Source organism: Crotalus tigris, unplaced genomic scaffold, assembly GCF_016545835.1.
Source record: "Crotalus tigris isolate CLP2741 ecotype Arizona unplaced genomic scaffold, ASM1654583v1 scf7180000018301.7375997, whole genome shotgun sequence".
NCBI classification, from domain to species: Eukaryota; Metazoa; Chordata; class Lepidosauria; order Squamata; family Viperidae; genus Crotalus; species Crotalus tigris.
The window spans coordinates 7106891-7121888 of NW_024096931.1; the positions used below are offsets into that span (position 1 = coordinate 7106891).

A 14998-nucleotide genomic window follows, 5' to 3' on the forward strand; every position below is an offset into this window, starting at 1 on the left:
GTGATCTGATCCTAACCCCCCCACCAATACAATACAATCCCCAAAGAAGAAGAAGCAAAAAGGAAGATTACTGCCCAATGTTACAGTGGATTCTCAGCCCATTTCTCTCCCTCCTTTTAAAATCATATTCTTGGCACTAGAAGCTGGAGTACTCATAGTTTTTTTTTAAAAAAAAAATTAAATAATCATGTTGCTTCTTCCTCAAACACGGTTTCGGGCAAGACAGCAAGTATAGTTGGGGAAATTATTATTATTATTGTTGTTGTTATTTTTATTGTTATTATTTGCTAGGAAGGAAAGGGATGCAGAAAGATGGTTTGGATATGAAATGTGTTTGTGTATGGGGAAATGTAAAAAAAAAAATTGCAGCACATTCAACCCCTAACCCAACTCTCCACGGCCAAAGCAGGTGCATCAGAGTTTCTTTACATCTTCCCGGCCTTGAATAAAAACTTGAAACGCATCACCAGCAGTCACAGATGCAAAGAGAAACAACACAAAAACTTTAGGCCAGTGAGGGATGCCTGGAAATTCTCTTTATCTCTTCCTAAAGTAAAAGATCCCCTTCTCTTTCTTGCATCTCCTTCCCTCTCTCCCTCCCTCCTCCTCCTTCTTCCCCATTCCTTCGTTTCTTCTCCTTCCCTCTCCCTTCCCTCCTCCTTCATCCCTCTTGCCAGATCCTTAGCTGGGAGTAGCGCAGCATGTGACCAACACCTTCCTGAAAGGGGCTGGAGCAAGCCAGGCCGTGCCACAACGATGCCTCAAAGCCACACACGTGCAGTCAGTATATACCTCCCGCATCATCAACTCGTGAGGCTTCTCAGTTGCACAGACAGCACCAGGCAGCGCGGCGGGAGGGCAGAGGTCCTGCTTCAGAGGTAAGAAGACTTTGCTTTCTCCTCACTGCTGGGATCCTTAAGGGTTGCAAGGAAGCCAACTTTGGGGAAGGATGTGTGCAGGTGTGCAAAGCCTCACATTCTACCTGGCTGGTTGGGCACAGAGGCAACTGAAAAAAACCAACAACAAAACTCTGTTTGGAAAAAGATGAAGTGAGTTTAGGGACTGTCTTTGCAAAATTGCAACCCCCTGATAGGGGGCTTCTGATAGCGCGTGAGTTTTGCCAGGTTTTTACGCATCCTGATTTGCTTAAACCAGGATTGGGGCTTAACAGGGAGCCCAGCCATCCTGTTGCAAAAGAAGCTGGAAACTCAAGCAACTCTGATAGTTCAGCTCCTTGCTCTCTGCAACCTCCTGTCAATTCTTTCACTCTGTGTGTGTGTGTGTGTGTGAGTGCGCGTTTGTTGTCTTTCTTCTTTCATCACCATTCTTTCACAAACACAATAGTAAATTCTGTCCCAGGAGTTCCAGCTTACAAGCACCTCACCCCCCCACCCCACCCCTGAGTAAGTTTATAAAAGGTTTTGTCTAAAGACCTTTTGATTTGAAATTCACCTTTCTGAAAGTTTCCTGGTTAGATTTATTGATCTGGGGAAGAGTCAAATGTCACTGAGTTTCCCCCCCCCCCCTACGCTTCCAGCTCTGATTTTTAGCTCTGATTTTTTTTTTCCCCAAATGGAAAAGCTGACCCTGGATAGAATAGAGGCATCAGTGGGGGCTCTTTCCTCCCATTTAAATACTATTGGTACCATTTCAGACTTTAAGAACAACATTTCAGAGCAGGTATTAGGGAAGTCGGTAGCCCTGGGAGAGCCATCAGCTGATTACTTTCTCCTGTTCGTGGTGATCAAGGAACTTCCTAAGGTGAGATTCTGTTTTTCTTAGATCTTACAGAGACGTTTCTGCTGTATTTCCTAAGAAATTTCAGACAACTTGTGCTGCAGAACAAATAAGGCACAGAACAGGTGTACATAAATGGAGGACGCAAAGTGTGAAATGACTTCTAAGTTTGGAGGTCAGGAGCAACAGTGGTAGTTGTGTAGTGACTGTACAAGATAGCTGTTAGAGAACAAACCCAAAGGAAATGAGAATCTCTGTAGGCAACCCAAATGAAACTCCATGTTCAAGAGCAGTAGGCTGTCAAATGCCTTTATATCCAGTTTGTGAGAGGTTCTCCAAAGCCCTGGATGTCTACTGTTAAAAAAATATTGTACAAAATGGGCAGTGGTTTCATGGTTCAACCCAGCAAGGCAATTCTTGACTGATTCTGTGCTATCAAGTCATTTTCTATTCTTAGTGACCACAAAATGTATCTGTTCCCAAATCTTCTAAGGGTGCCCCCATCACCACTGTAAATTGTGTCTCTTGACCTTGCTTCTGGGTGTCCTTTTCTTCTCTTTCTTTCCATCTTTTCCAGCATCAGAGCCTTCTCCAGAGGCTCCCTAAGGTGTCCAAAGTCGAATAATCTGAGCGTTGTCATTTGTGCCCTGAATGAGAACTTTAGGTTGAAGGGCAATTCTTACAGACCCTTTAATTCAGTTCAATTTTTTCTTTTTGTTTATACATTCTCCTACATTGACTAGAATGGCTTTTCCTTCACTTTTATCTGACAACTACAAAGTATAATTGCAGAAGAGATAACACTGGAAATTGTGCCTCACTTGATAGGATCAGCCTAACATCTCTCCGTGGATTAAGGTGGTAGTAGGAAGCAAGACCATGGCAGAGGGACACTGTAATAAAAATTGTCCAGTTATGGTTTGGGAACCCTCAGGCAGAAAGTGCACTGAGCATTATTTGGCAATGACCTCAATGAAAACATATGTGGTATAAATGAGGGGTAAGAATATTCAGTACCTCTTTTTTAATTCTCTTCTGTTAGCCAAGTTGTTGTCGTTGTGCCTTTGAATCAATTTTGTCTCCTGGAGACTACATGGAGTTCCGTTTTCTTGGCCAGATTCTTTGGAATTTGTTTGCCGTTGTCTCCTTCCTAGGGCTGAGAGAGAGTGACTGGCCCAGGGTCACCCAGCTGGCTTTGTGCCTGTAATGAGACTAGAACACAGAGTCGCCACTTTTTGGAACTGATGCCTTAATCATTATTCCAAACTGCTTTTTTTGTTAACCAATAAGCAAGATAATTTTGATCCTGCCAAGTCAGAACCCCTGAAGCTTCCTTTTTTTGTCTTTCTTTCCTTTCTTTCTTTCTTTCTTTCTTTCTTTCTTTCTTTCTTCCTCCCTCCCTCCCTCCCTCTCTCTCCCCCTTCCTTCCTTCCTTCCTTCCTTCCTTCCTTCCTTCCTTCCTTCCTTCCTTCCTTCCTCTCTTCTTTCTTTCTTTCTTTCTTTCTTTCTCTTTCTTTCTTTCTTTCCTTCCTTCTCTCTTTTTCTCTTTCTTTCTTTCTTTCTTTCTTTCTTTTTGCTGTTTAAAGTGCTAACCAAGTTTGCAGGATACTATCTGAAAAGAAATCTTCTCAAATCTTAGAAGAAATCTAGGAAATATTAGATCAATCTCTTAATCTAGGAAATGAAAGATGGTCATTAATCTTTGACCATCCAGATTAAATAAATAATAAACAAAAAATAAATGAATGGGGGGGGGAGAAAGGAGTATTGTTTATATTCTCTGCCGCGTTATTTACGGGGGAAAATAATAATAAAGGTGGGATTAAAAATATATATAAAAAGAGAATTCAAAGGGTAGATCTGCTTAGGAAGAGAGAGATGGAAACGGAGATCGTTACTTAGAATGATATTAAAATGGAAAGTGAACTGCCAAGGCAGGTGAGAAATTAACTGTGTGTGAATGCAAGGATATCTCTTGTCAAAGACTGTTATGCTGCTGTTTTAGAAAAATTCTTGTCTGGGATCATTATAAAAGATCGATTGATTTCACTGGTCATAATTTAGGCTCAAGTGAAGTCTGCTTTGAAGGAAGAATTTTCATTTTCTTCTGAATTTTGATCCCACCATACTTAAGCCTTTCTTCCAGATCCCTTTGCGAGGGTTTGACATCTTCCCAAGAATAGAAAGATTAAAACATTTTTTGCCTATCCAGACCCAAGCAATTGAGCTGATTTGGAATTTGATATAATATAAACACATCCAAGTCGTATGGAGACAATAAGAAGTGCTGAATTTGGAGAAGAAATCAGGAATATTTCTTAGTGTACATTTCTTTTGGTCAAATCAACAATTTCTCCTTTGCTACAGAAAAAAGGGCAGGAATTCAAATAATTTATATATTTATGATTACATGCTGGTTACAATTTTATCTTAATTATTGTGCTGTTATAGTTTGCACATTTTAAATATTTTGTATTTTTTTAAAAAAAAATCATTTGTACGTTACACAGGGAATTCTGATTAATAAAAGTTTTAGGTGTTTACTAAATATATCAAATAGAACTAAGAAGGCTTAAATCTTGCCACAGTGCTCAATTTTTTACCACGTTGTAGCAAAACCATACTACTTTCCAAAACATTTGTATGTATGGTATTTGTATAATTATTTAAAAAAAAACAAAATCAAAATTGTATCCACTCTATATTTTTCCACTTTGAAAAATGTTATTGTTCTTCTTATTGGGCTTAACATTGCACTTGGTTCACAATGGATATAAAGTATGGTTTGTTTGTTTTTTAAATTTCTACCATTTTGGTAGCTAAGGTAGCTAAGGAATTCATTCAACAACAAAAAGAAACATTCTATTGTAATACAAAGTGATTTATTTTTCATTTTAAGTAGAAAACCTAATGAACAATTCCAAACAATTTTTTAATTGAGCTTTTTCACCCAAAAGAAAATAGTCCTGATTTTTTTAAAAAAAAAATCCCTGGCAGCACTTAAATGACATTAACTCAGAAGGCTGGTCAGCTTTGGAGTTGGCTAGTATGAAGTTGACAGATAACCAGGATATGCTACGGATTCAGATTAAACCTGAAAAAATTAAACTATTCCCCCCAAAACAAGGCAACAGCAAAAGCAGAATTTCATGGATGTTTCAGGGAAGTCGTCAGGAACTGATAGCTTGACTCAGAAGTGGTTTTACTTACCTCTTGGTTCCTAAGTCACATAGTTGGAATTGTGGTGTGTGTGTGTGTGTGTGTGTGTATAAAAATGAAAAAAAAATAAACTTGTGATTTATGATTTGGATGATTAGTTGGGGTAGATTATAGAAAGAAGAGAATCGTGATGTAACTTTACAGAGAGTAGTTAAACTATAATTGTATTTATAACTGCAATGAAGAATATTGAGAGCCATTTGTATCTTTTTTTCTTTTCTATGTTTTTTTGGTTTTCTGGCCTTTTTGCTTTCTCTTTGACTTTTTTCTTTTCCTTCCTTTCTGCCTTATTTTATAGCAATTTTTATTGCTTTTTATCTTTTTAAAATGTTTTAATGTGTGTGTGTGCGCGCGTGTATATGTATATATAAAAACACACACATACATACACATTGTTGGTATTGTGCTAGGATTCTGTTTTTAAACTCAGCAGTTTACTTCGCTATAACAAGCTTCTGAGATGAAGATAAATTATATCTATCGTCACTCCTCTATGGAACATCCTTGTCAATAGCAACATAAAATCTTGTTCTTTTTCCAGTATTCTGGTTATAGAATATGCACTTTTTATGAAGTCCAGAAAAGACCATCACAATGGCAGTGAATGGATGGATTGATGTTATTCCAGTAAATTACAGATTCTAGAAAAGCACCATTTTGTGTGAGTTGTTTGCAGCTAAAATGCCTAACAATTATTTATGCTGACTGCAGACTGTAAGTGGGTAAACGTCTACTGAAATATGCATAGTCCGTTAAAGTGGATGATAGAATAAATCTCTTCATTTTTTTAAGGCGTTCTGAGACTTTTGAGTGAGATTTGCTCTCCAAATACAGCAGTCCTTTTCTCTAGTTAAATATTTAGCCTCTGATGTTTATTAGCAGCATCCAAAGAGCGAAGGAAGAAGGCAGGGCTGGGGCAGGGGCTGGGGGGGGGGCTCTTAAGTCTTGCAGAAGTCCAAAACTGGAAAAAGAAAGAAAGAAAGAAAGAAAGAAAGAAAGAAAGAAAGAAAGAAAGAAAGAAAGAAAGAAAGAAAAGGTATTTCAGATGGGAACATAAAATTCTGATAGTTAAGAGCAATTTGAAATGGGAACCAATTATTCCAAGAAGTGGGGGTGGGAAGGGCCCCCAATTTCATTAGCTGCATTTGGTTTCATGCATTCCAGAACTTTGCAAATGAAATAAAAATTGATGATGGCATTTTTGAAGATGACATGAGATCTTGGGGTCATAGCTGCCCCAAGATTATAATATGTAGGGGATTTTTTTTTCCCCTTGCTTTTGGTAAATTACAGTGCCATTTTGCTTCACTTTTTATTCCATGCTCTTTGGGGACTTTTATCCACGCTCTGCTTTTCCAGGACTCTGCTGCTTTCAGAGGGGTCCTGTGTAAACTGGAGTGGGTGGCAAAAAGTGGGCAACAGTGCCGGCCCCTTTATGGAGCATGTTCCTTTCATTAAACCTTCACATATTTGCAGTCTGCGATCAGCACAAAACTCCCCTGCATTTTTTCTGCAAATGACCCAACACCCAATGGTTCTTTTCTGCAACCTGTAATTTACTGGACTAGCATCCATCCACTCCCAATGTGACAACCTGGGAGGAGAACTGACTTTGTGAGAGTTTTTCAAAGTGTCATTTAGGTTGCTATTTTGTGCTCTACAGCTGCTGAAGCACATTATCCCATCGATGAATTTGGAGGAGGGGGGGAGGCAAACAGACACATTCTCTATTGGATTGAGAACCAATTAGGTTTCAGAGAGAGCCAGTTTGGCCTAGTGGTTAAGCACCAGGCTAGAAAGCAGGAGGCAGCGAGTTCAAGTCCTGCCTTAGACATGAAAGCCAGCTGGGTGACTTTGGATCAATCCAAAGAGAGAACTTCTCTTTCCTATTGCCATTTGGTTAGGCTGGGCCAAGTCACCCAAAGTCACCTTATGGGGATGGTATAAAAACTTAAATAAGTGGGTGCAAAAGCCATTTGTCTCTCTTTGTCTGCTCACCGTGCCAGCTTCCCACCGCCGCTCTTTCAGTGGACTTCAGGGATGGAAGTCAAGGGGATGCGGGCACTTCCAGAACTGACCCACTCCAGACCACGTCCAAGCCAACTTTAAACCAGGCTTGATATCAGGGTGTAGAAGCCGGTACAGCTGTGTGTGCTTTTGGAGGTTTTTTGATCGATAGCTTGTTCCGAGCATCTTTCCCTTCTCCAGATCCGTCCATACATTTTTCATGGCTCACCCCTCCCAGGCAAAGGCTGTCTTGTCTCAGAGTTTTTTATTTTTTATTTTATTTTATTTTTTTAAAAAGGCATGGCCCACCAAAGCTTGCTTTGTTTCCAGGAGGCCCCCGAGGTTGTTTTAGTTAAAGGGGCCAATCTATAAATTCCAAGCTGGGAATTCCTTTGCTATATGAACAAAGAAGCCACATCACTCTAGCTCAGAGTGTGCTGTGTGGGTGGGTGTTTGTGTGCATTTTTAAAAGCTTCCCCCAATCGGCTTAGAGCTTCAGACCCTATTAATATAATATCACCTGTGTGGACCGGGGAACACACGTCTTTCACAAGCAGCTGAGCAACGGCTGGCTGCAATAAGATTAGACAATTTGTTAATTTCAGGGGCTGCGTTTTGCACAACTCCAAGTCTTCCTGTGCCATCACTTTGCCTTTCCTTCTCTTTTCCTTTTTCCTTCCTTCCTTCCTTCCTTCCTTCCTTCCTTCCTTCCTTCCTTTGCCTCTTTTCTTTCTTTCTTCTTTCTTTCTTTTCCTTCCTTCTTTCCTTCCTTCCTTTCTTTGTTCCTTCCTTCCTTCCTTCTTCCCCTTTCTTTTTTCTTCCCTGTTCGTTCTCCTTTCTTTCTTCTTCCTTCCCCTCTTTCCTTCTTTTTTCTTCCTTGCTTTCTACCCCTCTTTCCTTCTTTTTCTTTGCCTTTCTTGTTCCCTTCCCTCCTGTCTTTCCTCTTTCCCTTACTCCTTTCCTGTCCCTTCTTAGATGCTCAAAGGGGGAACATTTCTCGATGCCTCCTAGCCTTGTGATCAAATGCCACTTTTGCTAGTAGTTTGTGGCCACTTAAAAGATTGGGAACAAACCAGGGTCAGTTTATCCTGGTTTTGCCTTTAGTGGGGGGTTTTGCCTGCAGGGACCCTGTCATGGTCTAATTCAGGTGCGAGAAACAGCAAAGGAAAATATTTTTCCCCACTCTGCTTTCTCCTATTTTCCCCACTGGAAATGGATGTTTGAAACACACAATCAGAGGATTCTTTCCTAAGAGTTCACGATTCAAGAATACCAATGTTATCTTGAACTGCCAACAAAGTGCTGCCTGTGATAAAACACAACACACAATTGCCTTCCCCTTTGAGTCCAAGCCACAATGGATCCAGGATTGATGAGAACTGTGTGAACTGGGGCATCTCCAGCCAAGTTGCCTCTTGCTGCATTCCTAAGTTATGTTTGCCTTTCTTTAACTAACACAAAGAAGAGGGAGTCAAGCTATTCTCCAAAGCGCCTGAAGGCAGGACAAGAAGCAATGAATGGAAACTAATCAAGGAGAGAAGCAACCTAGAACTAAGGAGAAACTTCCTGACAGAACAATTAACCAGTGGAACAACCTGCCTCCAGAAGCGGTGAATTCTCCAATACTGGAAGTTTTTAAGAAGAAACTGGACAGCCATTTGTCCAAAATGGTATAGAGTTACCTGCTTGAGCAGGGGGTTGGACTAGATGACCTCCAAAATCCTTTCCAACTTTATCATCATTATTATAAGAAGCAACGGATGGAAACTAACTAAGGAGAGAAGCAACCTAGAACTAAGGAGAAACTTCCCGACAGTGAGAACAATTAACCAGTGGAACAACCTGCCTCCAGAAGCGGTGAATGCTCCAACAATGGAAGTTTTTAAGAAGAGACTGGACAGTGATTTGTGTGAAATGGTATAGGGTTTCCTGCCTAAGCAGGGGGCTGGACTAGAAGACCTCCAAGGTCCCTTCCAACTCTGTTAATCTATTATAAATGCAGCAAATGCACAGTGAAATAAATAACGATCAGTAAACAGTGATTTGCTCAATTAACCCAATCTTCCAGGATCACGTTACACATCGAACAGTATATCAGGCACCCAGCTGGATTTGTGTCAGTTGGTGGGCTCTAATGGAGTTGGCTGATTTGTGATTTGGTGTGTTGTGAGATGACAGTCTCTGTGTCCTTACACGTGGAATATTATTAGCCCTGCTCAAATTCCTTCTCTCTCCAGCTTGGCAACTGAAGCTCTTTCATAGTTTCATCGCCTTCCACTCTTCTATTTTTTTTTTTTAGATAGTTTATTTGTTCAATGGCCAGCAAAATATGAATAAGTAAAATCTAGTAGATGAGATAAAATACTAGCATCACAAAAATAAAATAACTCATAAAAATGTGGCACACGCTGCTTAACGGTGCACATGTAAATCTTAAAATATTACAGACCGTGAAGAACAATATATACCATCTTATTTCTGTCAGCAGTTTGGACTTATTTTCAGCCATATTTGGGCAACACAAAATATGGCTGCTGCACAAATGAAAAGTGGTTTTGAACCTTCCCTCCTGCTTATTTTTCCATTTTTGTTCATTCTTTTACACCTTCATTTCTGTTTCCTCTTTCCTCTTCCTCCTCCTCCTCTCCTTCTCCTTCTTTTCCTCCTCCTCCTCCTCCTCTTCTCCTTCTTTTCCTTCTTCTCCTTCTCCACCTTCTCTTCTCCTTCTCCTTCTCTTTCTTCTCCTTCTCCACCTTCTCCTTCTCTTCTTTTCCTCCTCCTCTTCTCCTTCTCCTTTTCCTCCTCCTCCTCTTCTTCTCCTTCTCCTTCTCCTTCTTTTCCTTCTTCTCCTCCACCTTCTCCTCCTTCTCCTCTTCTCCTCCTTCTTTTCCTCCTCCTCCTCTCCTTCTTCTCCTTCTTCTCCTCCTCCTCCTCTTCTCCTTCTCCTTTTCCTTCTTTTCCTTCTTCTCCTTCTCCACCTTCTCCTCCTCCTTCTCCTCCTCCTTCTCTTCTCCTTCTCCTTCTTTTCCTCCTCCTCCTCCTTCTCCTCCTCCTTCTCTTCTCCTTCTTTTCCTCTTCCTCCTCTCCTTCTTTTCCTCCTCCTCCTCCTCTTTTCCTTCTTTTCCTTCTCCTTCTCCACCTTCTTCTCCTCCTTCTCCTCCTCCTCTTTCTCCTTCTCCTTCTTTTCCTTCTTCTTCTCCACCTCCTTCTCCTTCTTCTTCTTCTTCTTCTTCTTCTCCTTCTTTTCCTCCTCCTCCTCCTCCTCCTCCTCCTCCTCCTCCTCCTCCTCCTCCTCCTTCTTCCCCCAGCTGGAAGGGATCTGTGATCTATGCATCAGCATCGTTGTGCCAAAAGAGAACCACACCGGGGTGGAGAAAGGATGATCTGTTTTGTTTTGTTTTTACATGGAACTAAAACTTTCAAGCTTCCCAGAATGAAAACGTGTTTGAAATGTGCAGAGTGATTTCCCTTATCCTGCTCTCAAGAGAGCCCTTCGCCCTACCACCCTAGAAGTTACAGGCCCCTGAAATCTGCCCCAGGGTCTCTGGCACAGACCTGTTGATGGGTTATGAATTAACTCAATCATTTAAATGGTTCCCGTTGTCAAATACAAAATTAAATATATGAAGCTGTTTAAATGGACTTGGGCAGTGATGGGTGTTTTGGGGGGGGGGCATGGAATAGGGAAGGGGAAGAGAGGTCAGTGTATCCTCAGGAGCTGTTAGAGAGCTTATGTGCATAATTGTTGTAAATTTTATTTTATGGTTACAGTTAGTCCTTGACTTACCACCTCAATGCCCTGGGAGGTCAAACCACACAGTAGGGCTGTATTACTATTATCCTTCTCATCCTTCCTGTTATCTATTTCCTTAGCTTCTTATGGCTGTGACTTTGTTGTTTGTATCTTACGATTTGTGTTGATTGCTTTTTTTATTAGTAACCTATTATGATTTGTGTTGATTGCTTATTCAGTATCCGACAACTATCACTGAATGTTGTAGCTTATGACTTATATGATGATTGTATGATTATGATCATGATTGATCATTTGTTGCTTGTATGTACACTAAGAGCTTCTGCACAAAGTCCTTGTGTATCCAATCGCACTTGGCCAAAAAAAGAATTCGATTCTATTTAGGATCATCATTATGCAACCTTCTTCTGGCCCATTTCTGAACTCAATCTGCTGTTTTTTTCCCCTAAATTCACCAAATTGGATCCCAGTCGGTTCAGTAAGAACCTAAAGTCAGGCTGAGGGAGAAAGTCAACTTGTCCCTCTGTTCCGAAGGCATACACCCCCATCTCATTTTCTAACAGGAAATATCTCTGCTCCCCAATCATTTCAAGGGGAATTTTTGCTGCTCAGATTCCTGAGTCCCCATTACATCATTTCTTCCCAGCATTCCATGGGGTTGGAAAGAATGAAAAGGAGAGTTATGAGTTCCACCAAGGGTTATTCAGAGCACCAGGTTCTTCCTTGGCGTCTCCTCAACCAACTGTTCTTTACTTCCAACTGGATCGGGATAGTGGAAATCTCCACCCAAATCCTTTTACCCAAAGCAGGGTAGAAAGTTGGGCACCCATGACTATCTGATCAAAACCACCCATTTTGGCAACAGAGCTCTTCGCGCGGGTTCCCGGCTCAGCTTGAGACTTGAGGTATGTCGATTCTGATATTTCATCAAGATAATCACCCTTGTCCTTGGATGAAAACACTTGCCCCGGGGAAGAGCAGTGAACGTTCCCCTTGAAATGATGGGGGGGGTGGAGATATTTCCTGTTAGAAAATGAGGGGGGCTGTACCCCTATTCAGAACACGGGGGCAAGTTGACTTCGTGCTACAAAGACCTGAGTGGAGTCTGAGTCACTGGGAAGGAGAAAGCTGTTCTGCATTGACCCCATTTCTTCACTGAGGACCTTTTTATTTCTGAGTCATTTTACATCTCCAGTTACAGTATTATCAATTTTATTATTACAGCCAAAGGCGTAATCCCTTCACCCTTAAGTGATCTACTAGTTGTAAACTTTCATCTCTGTGTACACTGATCCTCCTCCTCCTCCTCCTCCTCCTCCTCCTCCTCCTCCTCCTCCTCCTCCTCCTCCTCCTCCTCCTCTTCTCCCAGGACTCCAGCTGCCCCCATCCTTGTCATCTGGCCACTTTCCCATTGGTTTTCTCCTTAGGCATCTTTTCTCCCAAGCTGTTTGGCGCACAGGTTGGGCTCAGCGAGCGTTTCTTCCTGGGCTGGCTGAAAAGTCACTTATTGCACCAAGCTGTTAGTATTTGGGGAGCCCTGGGTGGGCTGCACTGATGCCAGTTTGGGCAAGCGAAGGTCAACGGGGAGAAAAAAAAATCCCTTCCTTTGCTACTTTGCGGCTATAGAGAATAGAAGACCATCAGCAAGTAATTGCTGAGACTATCAATAGCATTTAAAAATAAACATTCAAGATGCCTTTCTTAAAGCTGCTGCTGCTGTTGGTGGTGTTTATGGTGATATAACAGAATAGCAGAGTTGAAAGGTACCTTGGAGGTCATCTAGTCCAACGCCCTGCTCAGGCAGGAAACCCTATACCACTTCAGACAAATGTCTGTCCAGTCTCTTCTTAAAAACCTCCAGTGTTGGAGCACCCACAACTTCTGGAGACAGGTTGTTCCATTGGTTAATTGTCCTCACTGTTAGGAAATTATTTTCGGAGTTAAAAAAATAAATTTGAAAATAAAAAAGTTTTAAAAAGAAAAGGTAAAAGTGCAGAAGACAGAAGATAGCAAAAGAAAAAAAAAGAATTAAAGACGCTATATACCATCTTCCTTCAGCATTTACAAACTTATTATCCCTCACCGTTTCATTTTTTTTCCACTTCCAGCAAAAAGAAGAATTCCTATTTTTGCAAAATAATACAAAAATTGCATTCCTATAGAGATGGTGATGATGATGGATGATAATTTCTGTTAGATATGCTGGATGGTTTTTTTTTTCCTGCATCCTCCTCCCAGTTCCAGTCATCTTTTATCTCTTTTTTTTTCTTTTTTACTGTCTTTAATTCTCCCATTGAACACCAAACCATGAGGCCTTGCCAATCCTGTTGGTCTCCAACTTCCATCAATGTTAGTCAATACAACTTGTAATGGGACCTATAGTCCAAGCACTTCTGGAGAATCAGCCACTCCTCCTTGCTACCAAAGCAATGGGCTGGAAAATGTTATGATCGCATGAAAGAAAACAGCAGATGTTGAGGCTTTAATAGTAGAAGATGCCTCGGCTGAAGATCTAATGACCTCTAATGCCCGGTTAGGACCAGACAAAAAATATGAGGTCCTCTAGATAGAACCGTGTTGCCTAACCTTGGCACCGTTAAGATATATGGACTTCGTCTCCCAGAATTCCTCAGTCAGCATACTGATTGGGGAAATCTGGGAATTCAAGTCCATGCATGCTTGCCTTGTCCTCTGTAAAACATGAGTTTGTTTGATGGGTCTTCAAAAAAGGGAAGGAAGGGAGGGAGGGAAGGAGGGAAGGAAGGAAAGAGGGAGGGAGGGAAGGAAGGAGGGAGGGAGGGAGGGAAGGAAGGAAGGAGAGAAAGGGGAAGTGGGGAAGGGAGGGAGGGAGGGAGGGACAGAGGAAGGAAGGAGAGAAAAGGGAGGTGGGGAAGGGAGAGAGGGAGAAAAAGAAAGATAAGAAAGAAAAAAGAAGAAAAGAAAAAAGTGAAAAAAAGAAAAGACAAAGATTGAGCTTATGGTCTTTATGATTAAAGATATTCGAATCATATTCTGATATTCATGAGTGCAGCATTGGGGGGGTGGAGTGTGAGGCAAGCAATACGCTTGGAAACACCGTGTGCATTAAGAAATCGAATACGCAGCACGGCACACAAACTACAACACTGCCTGCAATGACAACTTGGTTCTTTGCTTGTGCGGTTCTCCCCTCTTCCTTCATCTTTGCGCTCCCCGGCCCTTCTTTGCCTCTTGTCCAGAGGCCATTCGAGGCCAAGGGATCCTGCAATTCCCCTGCCCAGGTGCGAATGCACTGACGTGGCAGGGGCCCCCCTGGACACATCCCCAAAATGCTTTGTCTCCTCCAGCCGCCGGAAATAACGCGTTGTGGCAGGTGGAGAGATGCTACAGACTCAGAGTATCTGCTGTTGGGGGTGGGGGGAGCGACCTTCTGAGCATGCTTCCCGATGCCTGTTTTGAATCGAGGAGGTCCTGTTTGGGGCAGAACCCCTCAGAATTTGCTTCCCGGACTGCGCAGAGCAAAGGAGACGCCCTTGAAGACGTCAGGTCTGCTCCAGGCCCTCCGTTCTGATCCTCTTTTGGGGCTCTCCGAAGTGCTGTGTGATCAAACAAGGAGGCTTTCAAAGAGAGACTGGACAACCGTTTGTCTGAAATGGTATAGGTTAGAATCTCCTGCTGGAGCAGGAGGCTGGACTAGAAGACCTCCAAAATCCCTTCCAACTCTACCAACCTACGTTGTATGTTCCCCGTGTTCTCTAGGGAAAGCAAGAGGCATTTGCACCCGTCTTCATTGCTTTCCATCTGTGTCTTGCTGTAAGACACTCCTTTCGAATTTAGCCTGCTCGAATGAAGATGGAGGGGAAAGTTAGACATTCCTTGACTTGATGACTGCTCAAAGTCACAGACCCTTCAGAAGCTACCGATGATCGGGTTTCGAAGTTTCGAAGGACAACACACACACACAATGCAGTCAGGTGACTGCAGTTGCAACCGGTCTACCTTTACAGCCATTTGCAGCATTCTGTTTATGACAGGTTTGTCTCCAGTTTCCAGCAAAACCCAGCCCTTAGCAAACAATGGGCTTGCTTTACACAGATTGCTGTGTTTGCATAACAAATGCTGCAAAAACAGAGGTTGTAAAATTGGGACAGTCGGTCACGTGATGACCTGCTTTACAACCATCGTGACGGATGACTGTAATTTGTCAGGCTCAATTACGGTCGTAAGTTTGAGGACCGCCTGTACGTTAATTCCGAGCTGAGTATAACTGTAGCTCATTCTGTAGATCTCAACAAGCGTAAG

At 42.0% G+C, this 14998-nt stretch overlaps 1 protein-coding gene across 4 annotated transcripts in view; it reads left to right on the forward strand.

The window, feature by feature from the left end:
- The window catches only part of PRR35 (proline rich 35), a 52335-nt gene that overhangs the window by 29009 nt on the left and 8328 nt on the right, over positions 1-14998 (forward strand). For all 4 annotated transcript variants that reach the window (XM_039349931.1, XM_039349934.1, XM_039349932.1 and 1 more), the window contains one exon: positions 678-878. The gene's annotated coding sequence lies outside the window, so the exon portion shown is untranslated. The remainder of the gene's footprint in view (positions 1-677; positions 879-14998) is intronic.